The following is a 23946-nucleotide window of genomic DNA, read 5'->3' as shown; positions in this document are numbered from 1 at the left end:
AATTTTCAATAAATAAAATTTGGTGATGGACAACTTTTTGCTGGGGTTTCTAGCATGAAATACCGACTCGAAACCAAACCCAATGGTTTGTTTTTCGTTTATTATTGATTGCTTAGAAGAAAAAATTTTAGTTTCGAACAGAGATATTCAAAAAATAAAGTCAATCATTTAATTTTCGTTCGTTATTGATTGTTTTGAAGTAAAATAGTATTTTTCGAAAAGGTTACGGAGATTTTTACTAAATAAAATGTGACTGCGGGCAATTTCCCGCTGTGCTCTCTAGCATGTAATATGGAATCGAAACCGAATCCATTTGTTTGTATTTCGTTTGTTATTGATTGTTTTGAAGAAAGAATCGTTTGTTTCTAAAAACGTAGGGAAATATTCACAAAATAATGTTGGGCGAGCCAACTTGACGCCGCCCCCACTTTCAAATAACGACTAGAAAAAGACGTCAATCGTTTGTTTTCTTTCGTTATTGATTTTTTTTAAAATAAAATCGTATGTTTCAAAAAATTAACGCAGAGATTTTCACTAAAGAAAATTTTGTAGTGGGCAATGTTTCGCTGGGCTCCCTAGGATGAAATTTTGAGTCAAAGCGGAAACCAATGGTTAGATTTTCGTTTGTTATTGATTGTTTTGAAGCAAAAATCTTTGTTTCGGAAAACGTACGGACATATTCACAAAATAAAGTTGGGCCAGCCAACTTCACGCTGCTCGACTTCAAATATTGACTACAAACCGACGCCAATCGCGTTTTTTTCGTTCGCTATGGATTGTTTCTTAAAAAAACATAGTTTGTTTCGAAAAACCTGTGGAGATTTTAACATAATAATATTTTGAAATGGAGAATTTCAAGCTGGGCTTTCGACTCGAAGCCGAAACAAGTCGGTAGTTTTTCGTTTGTTATTGATTGTTTTGAACAAAAAATCGTTCGTTTCGAAACACTTAAGGAGATTTTTACTCAATAAAATTTTTGGGTGGGCAGTCTCCCGCTTGGCTCTCTAGGATGAAATATCGACTCAAAACCGAAGTCAATCATTTTTTGCGTTTATTATTGATTGTTTTTAAGAAAAATTCGTTTGTTTCGAAAAACGTAAGGACATATTCACAAAATAAATTTGGGTTGCAAATTCACGCTGCCCCCACTTTCAAATTTCGATTCGAAACCGACGCCAATGGTTTGTATTTTGTTATTGATTGTTGTGAAGAAAAAGTCGTTGTTTCGAAAAAGATACGGAGATTTTTACTAAATAAAATATTTGGGTGTTGAATTTCACGCTGGGCTCTCTAGTATAAAATATCGTCTTGAAAATGAACCCAATCGTTTGCTCTTGATTGTTGTGAAGAAAAAATCGTTTGTTTCGAGAAACATAGAGAAATATTAAAAATAAAGTTGGGGGAAAACTTCACGCTGCCCCAACCTGCAAATTTCAATTCGAAACCGAAGCTAATCGTTTCTTTTTAGTTTCTTATTGATTGTTTTGAGGAAAAACCGTTTGTTTCGAAAAACGTACGGAGATACTTACAAAATAAAGTTTGGCGAGCCAACTTCACACTGCCCTTCCACCTTCGAATTTCGACTCGAAGCCGACGCCAATCGTTTTTTTAACGTTATTAACTCTTTTGAAAAAACAATAGTTTGTTTTAAAGAAGCTGCTCAAATTTTCGCAAAATAATATTTTCAAGTTGACAATTTGCGCTTCGCTTTCTGGTATGAAGTTTCGACCCGAAGCCGAAGCTAATCGTTTGTTTTTCGTTTGTTATTGATTGTTTTCAAGAAAAAATGTTTCTTCCGAAACAGTTAGGGAGATTTTCACTAAGTAAAATTTCGGAGTGCGCAATTTCGGGCTGGACTCTCTAATATGAAAAATTGATCCGAAACCGAAGGCAATTGTTTTTTATTGTTTGTTTCGAAGAAAAAATCTTTTGTTTCGAAATACGTACGGGAATATTGACAAAATAAAGTTTGGGGTCAATTTCACGCTGACCCTTCACTTTCAATTTCGATTCGAAACCGACGCCCATCGTTTGTTTTCCGTTTGTTATTGATTGGTTTGAAGAAAGAATGGTTTGTTTCGAAAAAGTTACGGATACTATCCCAAATAAAATTTTGCGGTGTGCAATTTCACGCTGGGCTTTCTAGTGTAAAATACCGTCTCGAAGTCAAAGTCAATCGTTTGCTATTGATTGCTTTGAAGAAGAAATCATTTGTTTCGAAAAACGTACCGAAATATTTAGAAAATAAAGTTGAGAAAACTTCACACCGCTCCTCGCTTTTAAATTTCAAGTCGAAACCAAAGCCAATCATTTGTTTTTCGTTTGTTATTGATTGCTTTGAAGAAAAATTGTTTCGAAAAACGTACAGAAATATTCAAAAAACGAGGTTGTGGACGAACTTCAAGCTCTCCCGCCACTTGCAAATTTCGATTTGAAACCGCAGCCAACCGTTTGTTTTTCGTTTCTTATTGATTGTTTTAAAGAAAAAATCGTTTCTTTCGATGAAAATACGGACATATTCACAAAATAGAGTTCGGGGCCAACTTCACGCTAAATCCACCCACATTCAAATTTCGACTCGAAACCGACGCCAATCGTTTCTTTTTCGTTTCTTATTGATTGCTATGAAGAAGAAATCGTTTGTTTAGAGAAATGTACAGAAATATTCAAAAAATAATGTTGGGGCAAATTTCACACTGCCCCCACTTTCAAATTTCGATTTAAAACCGAAGCTCGTCGTTTTTTCCTTTTTATTGATTGTTTTGAAGAAGAAATCGTTTGTTTCGAAAAACGTAAGGACATATTCATAAAATAATGTTGGGGGAAAACTTCGCTGTTCCCCTATTTTCAAATTTCAAATCGAAACCGACGCTAATCATTTGTTATTCGCTTTTTGTTGATTGCTTTGAACATAAAATTATTAGTTTCGAAAAAGTTACGGAGATTTTCACTAAGTAAATTTTGGTGGTGGGCAGTTTCCTGCTGGGCTCTCCAGTAATAGTGAATAATTCACTTGGGTCGGGCGTGGGAAAATTTTCAAAAATGAACCCGGAACCCCAAGGGTCGCGGTTCTTCGTAAGGGTATGGGACATGTATAAACATTTTCGGCTGACTTGCACATCATCGGAACCGATTTCCCGAGAGGAACGAATTAACTTAATGTCTTAAAGTATTGAATGCTTTCTTTTCGAGAATCGAACTCGGACCCTAAATATGCTTTCATTTTGAAAGGTCTCTCACAGGAATCGAACACAATACCAGTACATTACGATTTAAAGTTGAATTAATCCTTGCATGAAAAAAGAATGCTTTCGCACCGAGAATCGAACCCGGACCCCACAAGGATCGTGGTCCTTCGTAAGTTTATGGTACATGTATAAACAAGATGAAACATGATTTCCTTTCCGTTATCCTGTGACCCCATGCACCAGAAGTGAACGCTTTACCTGTGAGCCACCGAGACCCTGATGAAAAAAGTATAAAAATATGATCAGAAACACGTCCACCGATCTAAAATACACTCCAGACAGTGTATTTACTTTGCGTTTTCGTATTTGATAATGAGATGAAATTCTAACGTAAAAAACACATACATATAAGCGAACTTGTATGATGTATGATGCTTCTGCTCGCTACACGTTGAATTCTGAGAAAATGATAAGATGGAATTCTTGAATGTTTTCTGACTCGCATTGCAAGTAGATTACAGCTGACGTAAGAAATGTCTGGAGACTTGTATAAAGCAGCTAGTGAACGTAAATTCGTATCACTTACAATTTAACGTTAAAATAATATTATAAAAAGAACAGGTATATTATGTGTTTTAATTTTGATAATATCATGTCTACATGTCTGTAGTATGTGCTCGGGGCCAGCAAACATTAAAGGCGCGAACAATGAAATGAAATCTTTGAGTTTTACGTCCCACAGCTATGCCTGCTTCAGAACCCAGAGGAAATCTACGTACACGGTGTTTGTTTACCACAAAGTTCACTTGTCGGGAGCAGAATTTGAACACGGGGCTTCATGCATCAGGGGTGAACGCTCTGCCACTGAACCACCGAGGACCCTAGGTCAAAGCACAGCACTCATTCAATGATTTTATCCAACATAAAGTTCACTTTTTGGGGACATGATTTGAACACGGGGGCCTCATGCATCACAGGTGAACGTTCTATCATTGAGCATCCGTGGTCCCCTGGAACGAAAGATTAAACTATATTACTCATGCAATGATTGTTTGACACCCCATGAACATTCGTCCCTATACGTGTGAAATATAAATGTAAATATATCTGAGTGTATGTATCTTTCTGTCTGTCTATTTGTATGTCTGTATGTATGTGGTCTTGGGGGATGAGGGAAGTGAACTGAAAAGATAAAAAATAATATAAAATGTCCGAAATCAGTAAATATCATCTAAGGGGGTTGAAGTGAAGGCCCTCCGAGGGGTGTCCAAGTAACATTTTCGTTGTCAAACGGTGTGCCAACCGTTGTCTATTTGTAGGCATCGATGGCAAAGCCACTATCAAAATGCCAACGGCAAATTCGATAATCCAACATTCATCGATGCCAACAAGCGAAAACGAGACAGTGGTTCAACGTAGAACACTGTTGTCTATTGGTTGATTGGTCCACGGTACACAATCTACTGTTGGCCCATCGTTGTAATTTAAAATGATCGATATTAGTGTCAAATCCATAGTTTTCGGGGTCGTTGTGTTCAGTAATGAAAATCCAAACTTTGTAACTCAACATCTAAGGGGGATGAAGTAGGGGTCCCCCATGGGGTGATAACGAAACATGTGTGTGCCAACCGTTGTCTATTTGTAGGCATCGATGGCAAAGACACTATCAAAATGCCAACGGCAACTTCGATAATCCAACAGTCATCGATGCCAACAAGCGAAAACAAAACAGTGGTCAACGTAGCACTGTTGTCTATTGGTTGATTGGTCCACTGTACACAATCTACTGTTGGCCCAACGTTGCAGTTTAAAATGTTTGATATCTTCCAATACAATACCCAACTTGATAAGGGATCCAACATAAACGTCACAATGGAACACAAAGGTTTTTCATTTGATACGGCGCTAATAAAATATAGAGTTTGTTTATAGTCTCTCTTCATTCTTTTCGAGCTTCAAGTTTTTCTATGACTTCATTAAAATCTGAAATGCTACTCGTCAAGTTTTTCTGAATAGAAAGCATCGCTACTGCAAATATAATGTCTCTCCTATTATTTGGGAGAACGTTAAATTTAGCAACTCTTCTTCTTCTTGGAGACATATTGCCAGAATGAAGAAACACAGTTTAAAACTATCAAGAGGACACTTCTAGCCACCATCCTTCGTAGGAAGGCCAATTGGTTTGGACACATCTTACGAAGAAATTGTCTTCTTCACACAGCCATAGAAGGAAAGATGGAAGTGAAGCGAGGAATAAAAAGAAGAACACAGCTGATCGATAATTTGAAAGATAGGAGAAAATATTGAGAGTTAAAAGAGGAAGCTGAAGATCGACAAAAGTGGAAGAAACATTTCCAGTCCCAAATCTAAAATTAAAAAAAAAATCCTCATTAGTCCCAGGACCTACCGAAAGGTAGAATACCTAATAATAATAATAATAATAATAATAATAATAATAATAATAATAATAATAGAGACATGATGCTCACATAAATAATTTTTAGAACATTTGGCCAGATAATGTTTTTTAACGTGAATCTCGCTACGGACTTTTTCTTTCTATAAGTGAGAAAATCTCTTCACAGTGATACAGACTACCGAACATGGAAATAATGTACGATTCATTTTTTTTTAGTTTTTAGTTACTCCTAATTTTTTAGTTACTCCTATTTTTTTAAGTAAAATTCTGGTAAACCCGCTTAATGGAATTTTTGTTTTCGAGTTATGTCGGGCTGAATTTATGTTAATTCCATGTGGAAACGAGTTGCTCATTCCTTAATGTCAGTTCAGAAAGAAGCAGAATACAGGGAGAGCTAATCTTTGATAGGTCTGATATCGCGGAATATTTCTTTGAATTCATTTTTCAAATGCTGAAGCTTCTTGGTATGCATCCTGTACAAAGCAAGTGCCTTGTACTTGTTACATACTTAACAGAAATTGGTAAATATATCAAGCCTTCGTTTTGTAACAGTTTCTCCCAGAGCTGCAACTTGTGTTCTAACGTTTTTATTTACATAACGTTTGCAGTAATTAGTTTTTTTCCTTAAAGTTTCAAGTTAAAATGTGACAAATATTTCGTAATATCAACTGCCATGAAAGAAACACATTGTAACCACAAAGAATCTGTCAATAAGTTTGTGATTTGTTCTTTGATTTGAAGAAAATTGCTAATTTCATCTCTCAAGTTCCAGGAACTTTTCAGACCCGTGGAGCACAGGATACCCAGCACACTTCTCTTCGATAGGGAAACCTAGAATATTTATGCAAAATCTTCCAAGAAAACAGCAAATTGTCGCTGGTTTAAGCCATATGAAGTTGATTTAAGAACATTGTCTGTGTGAACTATCTTTGAACGTATCACAGAGTGATCCAAAGTAGGTATAAAGAACTGCATTGATCAAGTATGACATTTTAGTTTATTAATATAATGAATTTATATGCTTTGGTCTATTCCAAGTTTAGTCATAAGTGAAAAAGAATTAAGAGCAAATAATGAAGAAACTAAGTCAATATACTGTATGTATGGATTGCAATAAGTAAATGAAAATCCCATGAGCTGATCAGTACGGGGCTGTATACCTACTTTTGGGCCACTATATATACGAGTACTTCTTTGTTGTTTTCTGGAGGTGAACCGAGGGTCACAAACAAATGATTCAAGGGCCACATGTAACTCAAAAGTTTGAAATATATGTTCTACAGTTACAGCCTAATTCTGTTACCGGAAAAATGGCAATTCATTTGTATTTGAAGTTTCATAGCGTTATTTTCAAATCACAATAGCATTCTCAATTTTGAACTTCAAAGGACCAATGCATTTCAGACAACTGATGTAGATCTACCAAAATTTAGTTTTTATTAAGTAAGAATATTTTAAGAAGATATTAGTAGAATAAATTATTAACATTCCAGTTCATTTCAAAGGAGAAAGAAAAATAAATCCTCTATAAGTCAATGGACAAAAAAGAAGATGACACACAACACGCAACATTATCCAGCATTTCTCAAAATGGTTTAAATTTCCATTATATGGACTGAAGTTGAGGATTTTGAAGATGTTGATTCTCAATATGAACCAATTATATACAGACTTGATGCCACAAAGAAAAAACTATGTAGCGTACGTAAAAGCGTAGGTTACATGCGTAAATCTTAGGGATAGGCGCGAGTCGAGTCAAATGTAATTTTCTTGAGTTGAGTTTCGAGTCGAGTCGAGTTTGATAAATGGCTCGCTCGTTCAGCTCATTTTAACTCGTTTTGGAATCATGGCCTTATTAGACTAGAAAAGGAAAGCCATGAGAAATATAAGCAATAATGTGAAATACTTTTAGTGTGTCTCACGACTTTTCTTATTAAATCCGTGTTGATAGAGAGAAAGCCAGATGGAAAACCAGGAAGAGGATGACCAAGCATAGAATATCTAGATTATCAGATACGAAGATTTATCTTAGACTTGAGAAATGGTTATCCTTCCTTCCTTTGTCATTATTATTTGGCCATGAAACAAACGCCTGAGACATATGCAAGCCCTCTACGCAAAATTTCCAATCGGACAGTGAAAACGTCATCTTTCTAGAGCCTGTAGTTTCCGAGATCTCATGGTCGAAAGGATTGGCCACAAACATATAAACGTCCTCAACATATAGTTTCCAATTACTCGAAAGGTGGAAGCACAATTAACATGCATTGATTTTAGAGAAGACTTAGTAAAATACAAAGGCTTTAAGCACTAATTTTATATCATAAACGTTTCGAAAAAGGTATAATTAACTAATTTAGGCTATTTAAAGTACAAATACTTAAAATGTTTGTCTCTGTTAAACGTTGAACTAGTATTGTCAACGAAACGAGAAACTTCTCGGCACGAGAAGAGGCAAGTCTCGAATCGACAAGTACATTTTCAAACACTAGTTCACCCAAGTTTTAGATCTCAAATACTGTTTTAATGTTACATGAGTCATGTATAAAAACTATAAATTGATAAAAGTAATTGTACGAACGCGATGAATAACATTTATCAAGGTGCTGAAACCTCAAAATACTATTACTTGGGTAAACTAGTATTGCCAACGAATCGAGAAACTTTTCTGTACGAAAAGAGATAAGTCGCAAATCGACAAGTATATTTTTCAAATTCGAAATGAAACAGAAACTTCCGAGACTCAAAGGCAATACTAGTTCACTCAAGTTTTAGTCCTCAGACACTGTTTTAATGTTACATGTGGCATATATAAAAACTTTAAATTGATATAGTAATTGCACGAACACGATGTATTTTCAAATTCAAGACAATACAGAAACACCCTTGATTTATGAGCAATACTAGTTCACACACATCCGAGACTTATGAGCAATACTAGTTCACCCAAGTTTTCGATGAGGAAGATGTTCACATTAGACAAAATTAAGAGAAAAGTCGGAATATTAAGGAATGGTGGTGATCTGACCTAGAACACACCTTTTCATTACAGTAAACAAAGTACAGGAATGTACATGAATTGTACCTCAAATGTTGTGTACGGGTTCGGGTTCAATCACAGTTCCCGTGAAGTGAACTTTGTGGTGTACAAACATCGTGTGTGCGTGGGTAGCGTTTATGTTTCTATTCCATAGAATTTTTTTCTTAACTTCTTATTCAAAGATCCACAAGATAGGTTATTTCTTATTTAAATGCTTCTTTCAACATTCCTACTCTAGCTTTGTTTTTAAATCACGTTCACATTTTATGTTTTATCTAATAACTACAGAGATATAAAAGTAGAAACAAAATGTACAAATGAAGGGGGATTGAAAGATTTATTATGAATATCTAAAGCTGAAACCTCAAAATACTATTACTAGGGTAAACTAGTATAGCCAACGAAACGAGAGAAACTTCTCGATACAAAAAGAGGCAAGTCTCAAATCGATAAGTACATTTTCAAATTCGAGATAATACAAAGACATCCGAGAATCGTAAGTAACACTAGTTCACTCAAGTTTAGATCCCAAACACTGTTTTAATGTTACATGGGGCATATATAAAAACTTTAAATTGATAAAGTAGTTATACGAACACGATGCCTTTTTAAATTCAAGACGATATAGAAACATCCGAGACTTATGAGCAATACTAGTTCATCCAAGTTTTAGATCTCAATCACTGTTTAATGTTACATGAATCATATACAAATTGATAAAAGTAATTGTACGAACACGACGAATAACATTTATTAAGGTGCTGAAACCTCAAAATATTTTTACTAGGGTAAACTAGTATTGCAAATGAATCGAGAAACTTCTCGGTACGAAAAGAGAGACAAATCTCAAATCGATAAGTACATTTTCAAATTCGAGTTGATAAGTCTCGTAGACAACACTAGTTCACTCATGTTAAAACCTCAAAATACTATTACTTGGGTGAACTAGTATTGCCAACGAAACGAAAAACTTCTCGGCACGAAAAGAGAGACAAGTCTCGAATTGACAAGTACATTTTTAAAATCGAGAACAGAGATAAAGTTGATCAATTTACATTTATTTGATATAGCATAACTTATATGAGACCACTTTTAAGATAAATGGGAAAAATTCACACACACACACACACAAATAATAATGTGATGCTGTATTTTTTATTTTTATATTTGTTATTTTTCTAAAGTAATTATATCAGGTTAGAAGAACATGTATCTTTTTTTATTACGTGTATTGTTCTTCTACTCACAAATTCAATGGATTTCAGGATGCATGATGACTCACTGATATAACGTCTATTCATATTGTCATTCTATCACCTATTATTTTTTTGGTTATTCACTTGTCTTAATCATGTGTCCTTTTACCGAGAAAGGGCATATTTATGGGACGTATCTTTATTTCTCCAGGGTCTTTATATAATGTACAAACCTATTACATTTTAGGTTTGAGGAGTATGGTGGCTCAGTGATAGAGGGTTTACAACCAGTACTCCATTTTTCAAATGCTGAAGCTTCTTGGTTTGCATCCTGTACAAAGCAAGTGCCTTGTAAATTCCTGAATATTACGAATTAGCTTCAAGAAGGAATAAAGATTCGGAGCTTTTTCTCCTGAAAGAAAAATGAAAACGAAAACAAATAACACTGATTTTTTAAAAATAAACCTATTTGCTGATTCCCTCTGAAAATGTTGGAACTTAATGGCGTTCCGTGTCTCAGACTTGTCAATCATCACACCTTCAGTTAATTACTCTTAAAAAAAAGATAACGAGTTCAGAATTTGCTAGATTCATGTTTTTCCAGGACTGATGATGATGATGATGATACTGGTGTTAGGTGGTCAGTATAATAATAAGGGCGTCAACGCATCTCTCTTTGTTTCAGACCATTCTCATAGTTCGTAAAGAAAATGTATTACTTTTAGATTCGTTTGCCAATGAATCAAGAAACTTTTCGGTACGAAAAAGAGATAAGTCGCAAATCGACAAGTACATTTTTCAAATTCGAAATGAAACAAAAACATCCGAGGCTCGTAGTATTGTCAACGAATGTGTCTGCAAACACGCTATGCTAAAATTAAATGGCAACGTTATTAGGAACTGGCAACATTGATCTGCACTGAAGAGTGGAAATGCGAAGAAATTCTGTTAGGTGGGACGTCAAACTAAAATATTTCATCGCTCTCTTTCTCTCTCTCTCGTACAAAGGGCATGATGTCTCAATGATTGCGAAAACTATCACTTTACACAATATGATGTTCTTATTCCGTACGAAATACGAAAACTCAATTTAGAGGTACGTTCAAAAAAGTTTGTGATACTTTCATCCAAGATCCAATATATTTTGAATCAAAAAGTTTCTTGTATGTGTTATGTCTGGACAACTACATAAAGTGTAGCCAAATTCAGATTATCACTTAACTTACTATAATAACTTTATTTCCTTAAAAAATACCAAAAGACGATTTAGGAGGGGGGCCATTCGAAAAATTTTGTAATCCCCGATTCAAGATTCAAAAATTATATTTTATTCAAAAATGATCTTGTACGCCTTATGTCTGGAGAACTACATGTAGTGTACGATGATGTTCATTATAACCTCACTTGTTCGAAGGTCGAACTAGGGACCGCATGCACTGGGATGCGGAACATTGATGTACTACACCAAGTAGCCATCTGAAAGAATAAGTCGTTGCTTTACCACTGACTACACACACACACACACACGTTCACATGTTTCTTACGTTCGAAGCGTAAGAAAATATTTCAGTTTAACGTACCACGATTATGCCCATTATGCTGAGGGAGACGGATGATTAAAACAAATGAATGAATGAATACTTAGTAGAATGAGAATGTATAAGTAGACCATGAAAACTCACGGACACGATGTTGTTCATTATAAGTTTACTTGTTCGGAGGTCGAACTAGGGACTGCATGCACTTTGCCACAGTGCACGACAATTAGTAATAAAAAAACTTCTTTCAGTCTTTCCTGCATAACATCGTCGTCCTCTGTAAACGAATACAGATTATTATAATCACACTTTCCAGAAACGAGATATCGCAGCCGCAAATGTTATGACATTGCATTCTTCTTCTTCCACACAGATACACACACATACACATATACTTTCTCTCTCTTTCTTCATACAATGTGATAAAACAAGGAATTAATATACAAACCTCTTCGTAGTCTTGCATTGTATGCTTGTCTTCTTTTTTCACACTACAATGCAATCTGAAGATTGACTTCCAGACTATGTAATGCAACGGGAAGCCACATGAAAGAGCTATGTCTATCCGTGTAATTGACTGACTGTAATTTTGACGCTTTAGTGATTAGTGCGGGTGTCATACTAATAAAGCGAAAGGATTCTGATAACTTCTAGATAAAATCAGGGCATACATTTTGTACTTAAATTTTCAAAACGAGAGAAGACGACAAACGATTTTTGAGAATACTTCGAGAATCAACACTCAAAACAGTAAGATCAAGATTTGGTTCCTTTGAAAACAATTTACCGTTCCAAAATAAATTCTATCATCTCTTTAATTCTTTTCAAATTCAAATGATAGAAATTATTTCTGGTTTTAACACTGATTATCATAGAGCAAAATGGTGATATCAAGATCTGGTTTCTTTAAAAACAATACATCGTTCCGAGAATATCCTATGTCGTATCACCCCTCTTAAATCTTTTTCAAATTGCTAATGATAGAAATCATTTTTGGTTTTAACGTTAATCGCCATAAAGTAAAATCGATAACAAGAATTCAGTTCTGCAAGAATATATTTAATCCGATCTGATCTTTATTTTTCCGCTGGTCTTTACATAATGTACAAACCTATTGCATTTTAGATTTGAGGAGTGTGGTGCCTTAGTGGTAGATGATTTACATCCGGTACTTTGGGTCTCTCATTTGATTACAGTTCGTGTCGTGTGGTCTTTGTGATAAATTCAAAAAATCTACAAAAGCAATGTTGTTCACCGTAAATGTACGTTGTACTGTGATCGAACTAAAGACTGTTGCAATAGAGGTAAATGTACAGCGTTTCCTATAAAAGCATATTTAGGGTCCGGTTCGACTCTCGATGAGAAAGCATTGAATAATTTAAGACAAAAAGTTAATTCGTTCTTTTCTGTCATGAAACGAAAATCAATGCGATGTGTTTGTACACTATCAAATAAATCAGTCATAATTGAATCTATGAGTTTCTTGTTTGTAGTCTGAAAACAAGTGGAATCAAATGTACAAGTTTTTCCCATTCTGTTAAAAATTTCACTTAAAATCCAAATACAAGGCCTTCAGCAACACGATTCACTTGTTCAAATGTGCCACTATTCAGGACAATACAAATTAATTTGGTTTTCATTGAATTAAGACCATATTCAACATTTAATATGACAAGGAGGAGGAACAACCATGTTTCGTCTTGTTTATATATGCCCTGTACATTTACGATTATGATATCAGTTCAGTGAATTCAAAATAGTGCATGTTACGTCGAGATAAATTAATCTTCATTCCTTTATATATTAAACATATATTTCCATTTTTCCAAATACGATGCTAATGCATCACTATCAATAAAATTCCTGGAGGTTATACATAATAGCACATACGTAAATTATTTGTATAAATACATATTGTTTTGATAACTTTAGAATATGTACATGCACTTTTTTTACAGTTATATACAAAGAAAAAGTATGTAAAGGAACTTTATTTAAATTTCACTTCAAATTGTGTCATATTGAAAGGTAAGTTCCTTATTGAAAATTTTACTGGCATTTTTATGTATATCTTCATTCGGAGCAATACGAAATACTTGCATATCAGAGTACTTTTCCTGTATTCGTTTAATAAACGCATATCCCTTCTTAAGGTAGAGAAATGGACAATTAGGAAACCATTTCTCATGTTCTATCCATGGAACATCGTTATCAGTCCAATCTTTTAATCCCCCAGCACAATAGAAGCATATAGTTTGATCTCTTTTGTTCGTGTAAAAAAATCCAGCATTACTTAATGATCCGGATGTTGTTTTGATGTAACAAGCCAATGTTCGAATGTTCTTAAACGTAATTCCTTTGTACAATACTGATTATATTGAGGAGCAAAACATTTATATGCACTAATATATGGTAATTGCGCGTTTGTTGGAACGGCATCCTTTCAGATACAGAATTTGGTCGCAGTTCCATTCTTAACCTTCCACTATAAGTATTTTTCTAATCGTCTGCTTAAATGAAATCTTGCTTACGTTTCTATGTTCAATTATGTTCGAAATCTATGAAAGTCAATATTATAAAGTAACTTATGATTTACACAGCCATGCTATTTCAGCAGCTGATCAACAGCGACTAATGACACTATGCATACAGGTATCTGTGCACACATGCATGATGGAGGAAGGGATGACGAAGAGGAAATCATGTTTCATCTTGTTTATACGTGTACCATACACTTACGAAGGGCCACGATCCTTGTTGGTCCAGGTTCGATTCTGGGTGAAAGCACTCTTTTTTTCATGCAAGGATTAATTCAACTCTAAATCGTGAAGTACTGGCCTTGCGTTCGATTCCGGTGAGAGAGCTTTCAAAATGAAAGCATATTTAGGGTCCGGTTTCGATTCTCGGTATGAAAGCATAATATATTTTTAGACATTAAGTTAATTCTTTCCTTTCTGTCGTGAAACGAAGTGCTATATACATGAAATTCTTTTTTTAATGCAAGGACTAGTTCAACTCTAAAATCATGAAGTACCAAATTCGATCCCAGCTCCCTACCAAAGTGGATTTTTGTGTACAGAACCTTTATATCAGAAGTTAGCGAAGCTACATTCAAGGTTAGTTGTCTGCTTCACTTTCACTCCTCCAAAATAATAATAATAATAATAATAATAATAATAATAATAATAATAATAATAATAATAATAATAATAATAATGTGATGCTGTATTTCTTCACGTCTTCAGTTCATAACCTACAGGCATTTCGTGGGAATAGGACCAAGGGGGCTAAATCGCTTATGCTCTTCGACTTCCCAGAAGGAACGGAGCGGAGAAAGACGAAGACCAATGCTATGCAAAATAGCTATTCAATACATAACGAAAAGACGAAAATCAATCAATTAATTGGGAAGCTTCGAACGTGATAACTGAAAGGACTCTCATGAAGATCCGGTAGCTGTTCTCACAAGAAAAATTTTCGCACGGGCTCCTGGTGGTAGCCCTAAAAGGCTATGAGCATGACAACTAAAGGCTTGTTGAAACTTGCCTCCGAATTCTAGGAAAACATATCGAATTCTAGGAAGAAACTTTTCCCACCCCCGGCCCAAGTGAATTATTCACTACTCCAGTGTGAAATATCGACTCGAAACCGAATCCAATCGTTTGTTTTTCGGTTTTTAAGAAAAAAATAATTTGTTTCGAAACAGTTACGGAGAATTTTTTTCTAAATAAAATTTGGCGGTGGGCAATTTCACGCTGGGCTCTCTAGTAAGAAATATTGACTCGAAACCGAAGCCAATCGTTTGTTATTGATTGTTTTGAAGGAAAAATCGTTTGTTTCGGAAAACGTACGAATATATTCTCAAAATAAATTTGGAAGGGCAAGTTCACGCTGCCCTCCACTTTCAAATTTCGACTCGAAACCGACGCTATTCCTTTCTTTTTCGTTCATTAGTTAGTCTTTTAAAAAATCATTTCTTTCGAAAAAGCTACGGTGATTTCCAGTAAAAGAAATTTGGTTGTATGGAATTTGCTGCTGGGCTCTCTAGTATGAAGTATTGACTCGAAACCAAAGCCAGTTGTTTGTCTTTCGTTTGTTATTGATTGTTTTGAAGAAGAAATCGTTTGTTTCGAAAAGGTTACGGAGATTTCAACTAAATAATATTAGGGGTGTGCAATTTTATGCTGGGCGCTCTAGTGTGAAATTCTGACTTGAAACCGAAAGCAATCGTTTGTTATTGATTGTTTTAAAGCAAAAATCGTTTCTTTCGATAAAAATACGGACATATTCACAAAATAGAGTTCGGGGCCAACTTCACGCTAACTCCCTCCCCCCCACCAATGGCGGCCGGTGGATTGTGGTTTCGGGTGTTGCAGTACGAACGATCGGAGACAGAAAATGTAAAATGGACTCATTGACTAATCAGCGTAACTTTAGATGCAAATGTATGTGACATATTAAATTAAATAAAATCCTGTTTTTAAAAAATAAGAAATGCAGAACATTTAATCAGATTAATCACCTTATTTAATTAATAAGTTCATTCTTCTCTCTTTGATTGGAACAAATCTACCTAATACATGCTGGTTGAACTCTAGTATTTTTATTGTCAGGTCTTTTTTGATGGAAAGCATAACCAATGGTGATAACCTTTCTTGGGACATTCAATTTCTTGAAAGTGTCAATTCTTTTTGATGTTAAAAAAACTTTTCTTCTTTTACTGACGCCATGGTACAGCTAATATTAATTTCAGAAGCTTTGTAGATTCACTAAATATTTTTTCTAGAATATTGTGAACAATTCATTCTAGCAAACTCAGTCCCTGACAGTGATCCGAATTTCTCTTCAGTGTAAACTGAAGAGAGTTCGTAGCAGAGATTAATGTTATAAAAAAAATGTACATTGAACACGCTTTATTCACAATTTATCTAGGAAAATTTAAAATAAATTGTGAATGTATCTAGTGCATACAACATTACTGCCACAAGATGTCCTGTAAATTTAAACTGTTTTTTTTTCGAACATTTTCCTGAATTGTACTTTGCTTGTTTTATCTAAGCGTTAATTGTAAGTTTTTCCGCAGTTGAAAGCTGGGCAATTTTTTTGTAAGTTATTTACAGAAGTCATGGTATGCAATTCATTCAGAATTTGTAGGTTGTGCACAGAATTAAAGCAAACACAATAAAATTAAATCTAATAACTAATAACCAAAACAGGTGATACAAAAGAGATACTGGTATATGAATTGCGAATGTGACATATTCATACACAGGGCTGTCAACTGGGCGGCTTTTCATTGGCCTGGCCGGAGAAATTGCTGTTATTTTGACTAAAGCAGGTGACGGGAACAAACTTCTCACTAGCCCCTTTATAACAGATTTTTTCAAATTTGTATCTAGTTCGAAGTGTAGATATTGAAAAGTAGCTGTCATTCTGTAAACTCAAAACTGTTGCCTTTCAACATCCATCAACGATTATTTTGTTATATTTTGTTCACCTGTTTAGAAAATTTGAGAGAGATGACTGGGAATATATCAGGGAAAATTTTAAATTTACTTTCAAGGAATTTTTTACATTTATTAAGAGTGGACAAGGACTTCTTAAAGCAATTTCCTATAGTTGAAGCAGAGACTATATGTTTAAATAGTGAATTTCATTTTCCAAATCCAAAATTGTCACGTAAAGATTATTATACTTTTGTTCATCTGTTTCGATAATTTTAAAGAAAAGGTAGTTACTGCTAAATACAATAAATTGATCAATGCCGATTGATCAATTTCAGTTTCTCATTTATAGCACAATGTATCTATTAATCTTATTAGTGAATTTTCTAAGGACATACAGAATATATGTGTTAATGCACTTTTGTTCACGATAGTACATTTCCTTTCCATGGATAGGCCCGAACAGAGATACTTCACGCTGAGACCTATATCATAGAGAATTTTGAGGAAGTGCCGCTTTTTTTTATTTTACAGAGTTGGCAACCCTATTCATACATCAACACACACACACATGTGCGTTAAAGAAAAAACTACATTCCAAATAATCCGTCTTGGTTGTTACGCAATGCACGATGAATTCAATATACTTCCACATGAGCCGAAACAATGTTTATTAATGTCATACGTTCTGGAAAGCAACCTTGAAACCCGCCAGAATAGGAACAACATTTTAGCTGGGAGGGGTCCAAAGTATTTGAGGAAGGTCCAATAGATCTACCTAATAACGAACCTGTCTTATACTGTACCCGAAAAGATAAGTAATTCTAATCTTAATTACTGTCACATATATTTTTAGAAAAAATGATAGAACGATTATTTCTATAAGAAAAGAAAGAGTACATGATGAGGCGTAAAATAAAGCATTTAGCTTACATCAATCATTTCTCTGTTAAACAAGTATAGTTCGTTAAGAAAGTCTACAAATGTTAGTCGAGTATCGAAATTTTTGGGAGGTCCGGATCCGGTGGACCTCCTCGTGGCTACGCCTCTGAGCATTGCTAACTAGTCCCAAATTCAATGTGGAATTTCCCACCATACAGTTTTATCAAGAGTATAAAATATACTTATTTTATAAAAGAAATATGTATATGCTAAAACACTCTCCACAGAGGAGGGAGATTCTACATACTGACTTATTAATATTTGGTTCACAAATTATTGTAGAAGAAACCTTCATTATCTATACAAGCTAAGAATTAACTTGTAAATGTGGATCTACTTTCATTTGATTTCTGCTTTACTACATATTTTCTTTCTTATGTTGTAATTTTGCAATCACTTTTTTTTAATTGTCATTATATTGATTTCCTTCAGTGTAAGTACCGTAATTTAAAAATATGTATGCATAAAAACCAATTCCATTTGTTAATTGCTAGTGAAATAAAATTCAGAAATCTTATTTAGCGCGAAACACCTTCTCGTTCATTGAAAGACGTGCTGTGTTGCAGAAGCACTGCAACGACCAGAGCCTTTAACTTCTGAGATAGGGGAAAGGAGACTTAACATTCGCTCCAATTCCTGCGCTGAAGGAATCTGGTCGTTGTATGCTCGCTGCAACACAATATAAATTAGAGACTCTGTGACGGATTATTTTTCACTTTTTAAAACGGATTAACGAAACGGACAGTTACAGAACTAAAAAAAAATGTTATTTAAAGTATATATGGGAGTATTAGAAAGTATTTTTTCTGTTCTTTACTACTATTGCTGATAATATTTTTTTCTTGAAGTACTTTGGTCGTTGCGCAACGCTGCAACACTTACATTAGCCGCCACTGCCCCCCACATTCAAATTTCGACTCGAAACCGACGCCAATCGTTTCTTTTTCGTTTCTTATTGATTGCTATGAAGAAGAAATAGTTTGTTTAGAGAAATGTACAGATATATTCAAAAAATTATGTTGAGGGCAAACTTTACACTGTCCCCACTTTCAAATTTCAATTCGAAACCGTAACCCATCGTTTTTTCCTTTTTTATTGATTGTTTTGGAGAAGAAATCGTTGTTTCGAAACACATAAGGACATATTCATAAAATAATGTTGGGGGGAAAACTTCGCGGTTCCCCCCATTTTCAAATTTCAAATTGAAACCGACGCCAATCATTCGTTATTCGCTTTTTGTTTATTGCTTTGAACAAAAAAAAGTCAGTAGTTTCGAAAAAAGTTAAGGAGATTTTCACTAAATAAATTTTGGTGGTGGGCACTTTCCCGCTGGGCTCTCCAGTATGAAATATCGACTCGTAACCGAATCCAGTCATTTGCATTTCGTTTGTTATTGATGGTTTTTAAGAAAAAATAGTTTGTTTCGAAAAAACGTAGTAGAGGTGAGGCTTCATAGATGGCTGAGTCAGCAAAAAATTATCTTGGTACCGTAGAATTCGAAGGCAAATTTTCAACAGGCCTGCGAAGAGCACGTGGGAAAATTGTGGTTCTGGGAACCCGTTGTTGCTATGCTCATACTCTTGGACGACTACGAGATCTTCATTACAGTCCTTTCAGTTATCACGATCGAAGCTTCCTAAGTGATTGGTCCTCGTCTTTTCGTTTTGTATTGAATAGCTACGTATTTTGCATAGAATTGGGTAGCTATTTTAGACCTTCACCCCAATCCTTTGATATTCAGTGATCAAAGCATCCCAATTGATTGGTCTTCGTCTTTTCGTCTTGTATTGTATTGAATATCTATTTCGGACCCCCTTAGCACTCTGGCAAAGAGTATACTTATATATATATATATATATATATATATATATATATTGATTGGCGTTAGCCCCCTGTAGTATAGCATATGATTGGGTAGCTATTTTAGACCCCCATCCCAAATCCTTTGAAATTCAATAATCGAAGCTTCCCAATTGATTGGACTTCGTCTTTTCCTTTTGTATTGAATAGCTAAGTATTTTGCATAGCATTGGGTAGCTATTTTAAACCTTCACCCCAATCGTTTGATATTCAGTGATCGAAGCATCCCAATTGATTGGTCTTCGTCTTTTCGTCTTGTATTGTATTGAATAGCTATTTTGGCCCCCCTTAGCCCTCTGGTAAAAAGGATATATATATATATATATATATATATATATATATATATATATATATATATATATATATATATATATATATATATATATATTCATCCTCACGGCATTGTCAAGGCTCTATATTTGTATTTTACATTTAAAGTTGAAACCGGGTGTTTCTGACTGTCGTATTCGGTAGCCCGATCATCACCCTTGTACTTCGGGCGCACAGTCATTCGAAGAACTGAAAACGTACTCTATACACAAACAGTTTATGGTTGTGAACTCGGAAAGCCAGGTACTTCTGCTTGTGAAGGTCAAAAAGTGGGAGAAAAAAGGATGTGTAGAATATAAAGAGGGTGCAACAGTGACTGACGCTTCTAAGGGAACATATTCATTTGTAGTTCGTGCACATTCCGCCTGTAGCGCTACTGTGGCACAACGTATATTGTAACTGTATAAGTCTTGTACACCGCTAGTAGGTCTATTGGCGTTAGTGGCGACCGAAACTATGTTGTCAGCTCCGACTGCGATAAGGCACTGCCGTGCTGCTTTTGCTTTTCTTTTACCCCTTTTTCATTTGTGTGACGCCAAACATCTTGTTTTTGCTTGTTGCACGCGCTGAACGGGTTCCTGCGAGCGAAGTATTTAAGAAGTTGACTACATATTCTTGTTTGCGATAGTTTTAAATTGGTTAACTGTTGAAAAATATACGAAAATAAAACTGTACTTGTTAAGGTATATTAGTCGACGACGTAGTTACAGACAGTGTTGATTACAGATTTTCTCGAGGAAGAATTTAATGTTAGTAGAGGTGAAAAGGAGACGTCCATTTAGACAGCCCCCCCTTATCAGACTCAATCGGAAATGGTCTCAATCGTTTGTACACAAATGTGCAGGCGAAATTTTCGTTTGTACACAATTAGAGGTGCCGTCAAAACGAAAATAAAGAGGGGGCTGTCTAAATGGAAGCCCCCCCACCAACATGTTCTCTTCAAGCACAAATTGTCGCAATCATTTGTACATCGTTTATACAGAAATGTGAAGGCGAAATTATCGTTTGTACACAATTAGGGGCGCCAGCAGAACGAAAACAACGTGGGGGCTGTCAAAATGGTAGCCCCCACCATGTCCAACTCAATCACAAATTGTCGCAATCGTTTGTACTTTGTTTGTACAGAAATGTGCAGGCGAAATTCTTGTTTGTACACAATTAGCGGCGCCGCCAGAACGAAAAAAACTGGGAGGCTGTCTAAATGGTAGCCTCCCCACCATGTCCTATTCAATCACAAATTGTCCCAATCGTTTCCACATCATTTGTACAGAAATGTGAATTCGAAATTTTCCTTTGTACATAATTACGGGCGCCGCCAGAACGAAAACAAAGTGGGGTTTGTCTAAATGGTAGCCCCCCCACCATGTCCAATTCAACCACAAATTGTCGCAATCGTTTGTACATCGTTTATACAGAAACGTGCTGGCGAAATATTCGATTGTACAATATTAGGGGCGCCACCAGGACGAAAATAAAGAGGGGGCTCTCTAAATGATAGCCCCCCATCAACATGTCCAATTCAATCACAAATTGTCCCAATCGTTTCTACACCGTTTGTACAGAAATGTGAAGGCGAAATTATCGTTTGTACACAATTAGGGGCTCCAGCAGAACGAAAACAACGTGGGGGGATGTCAAAATGGTAGCCCCCACCACGTCCAACTCAATCACAAATTGTCGCAATCGTTTCTACATCGCTTGAACAGAAATGTGCAGGCTAAATTTTCGTTTGTACACAATTAGGGCCGCCGCCAGAACGAAAACAAGTGGGGGCCGTCTAAGTGGTAGTCCTCCACTATGAACAATTGAATCAGAAATTGTAGCAATCGTTTGTACATCGTTTGTACAGAAATCTACAAGCAAAATTTTCGTTTTTAGACAATTAGAGGCGTCGCCAGAACAAATAAGTGGGGAACTGTCTAAATGTTAGCCCCCACTCCATGTCCAATTCAATCACAAATTATCGCAATCGTTTCTACACTTTTTGTACAGAAATGTGCATGCGAGATTTTCGTCTGCACACAATTAATGGCGCCGCCAGAACAAAAACAAAGTGGGGGCTGTGTAAACGGTAGCTCCTCCACCATGTCCAATTCAACCACAAATTGTCGCAATCGTTCCTACATCGTTTTACAGAAATATGCAGGCGAAATTTTTGTTTGTACACAATTAGCGGCGCCGCCAGAACGAAAAAAACTGGGGGGCTGTCTAAATTGTAGCCTCCCCACCATGTCCTATTCAATCACAAATTGTCCCAATCGTTTCCACATCATTTGTACAGAAATGTGAATTCAAAATTTTCCTTTGTACATAATTACGGGCGCCGCCAGAACGAAAAAAAAGTGGGGTTTGTCTAAATGGAAGCCCTCCACCATGTCCAATTCAACCGCAAATTGTCGCAATCGTTTCTACATCGCTTGAACAGAAATGTGCAGGCTAAATTTTCGTTTGTACACAATTAGGGGCGCCGCCAGAACGAAAACAAGTGGGGGCCGTCTAAGTGGTAGTCCCCCACTATGTACAATTGAATCAGAAATTGTCGCAATCGTTTGTACATCGTTTGTACAGAAATCTACAAGCAAAATTTTCGTTTCTAGACAATAAGGGGCGTCGCCAGAACAAATAAGTGGGGAACTGTCTAAATGTTAGCCCCCACACCATGTCCAATTCAATCACAAATTATCGCAATCGTTTCTACACTTTTTGTACAGAAATGTGCATGCGAGATTTTCGTCTGCACACAATTAATGGCGCCGCCAGAACAAAAACAAAGTGGGGGCTGTGTAAACGGTAGCTCCTCCACCATGTCCAATTCAACCACAAATTGTCGCAATCGTTCCTACATCGTTTTACAGAAATATGCAGGCGAAATTTTTGTTTGTACACAATTAGCGGCGCCGCCAGAACGAAAAAAACTGGGGGGCTGTCTAAATTGTAGCCTCCCCACCATGTCCTATTCAATCACAAATTGTCCCAATCGTTTCCACATCATTTGTACAGAAATGTGAATTCAAAATTTTCCTTTGTACATAATTACGGGCGCCGCCAGAACGAAAACAAAGTGGGGTTTGTCTAAATGGAAGCCCTCCACCATGTCCAATTCAACCGCAAATTGTCGCAATCGTTTCTACATCGCTTGAACAGAAATGTGCAGGCTAAATTTTCGTTTGTACACAATTAGGGGCGCCGCCAGAACGAAAACAAGTGGGGGCCGTCTAAGTGGTAGTCCCCCACTATGTACAATTGAATCAGAAATTGTCGCAATCGTTTGTACATCGTTTGTACAGAAATCTACAAGCAAAATTTTCGTTTCTAGACAATAAGGGGCGTCGCCAGAACAAAAAAGTGGGGGACTGTCTAAATGTTAGCCCCTACTCCATGTCCAATTCAATCACAAATTATCGCTATCGTTTCTACACTTTTTGTACAGAAATGTGCATGCGAGTTTTTCGTCTGCACACAATTAATGGCGCCGCCAGAACAAAAACAAAGTAGGGGCTGTGTAAACGGTAGCTCCTCCACATTGTCCAATTAAACCACAAATTGTCGCAATCGTTCCTACATCGTTTTACAGAAATATGCATGCAAAATTTTTGTTTCTAGACAATTAGGGGGGCCGCCAGAACGAAATCAAAGTGGGGTCTGTCTGAATGGTATCCCCTTCACCATGTCGAATTTAATCACAATTTGTCGCAATCGTTTCTACATCGTTTGTACAGAAATGTGCAGGTGAGATTCTCGTTTGTACACAATTAGGGGCGCCAGCAGAACGAAAAAACTGGGGGGGGGGCTGTCTAAATGGTAGCCTCCCCACCATGTCCAATTCAATCACAAATTGTCCCAATCGTTTCCACGTCATTTGTACACAAATGTGAAGTCGAAATTTTCCTTTGTACATAACTACGGGCGCCGCCAGAACAAAAACAAAGTGGGGGCTGTCTAAATGGTAGCTCCTCCACCATGTCCAATTCAACCAAAAATTGTCGCAA

This window comes from Thermobia domestica, chromosome 3, assembly GCF_964235325.1.
Source record: "Thermobia domestica chromosome 3, izTheDome1.hap1.1, whole genome shotgun sequence".
Classification (NCBI taxonomy): Eukaryota; Metazoa; Arthropoda; class Insecta; order Zygentoma; family Lepismatidae; genus Thermobia; species Thermobia domestica.
Note: the sequence above shows the minus strand (reverse complement) of the source record.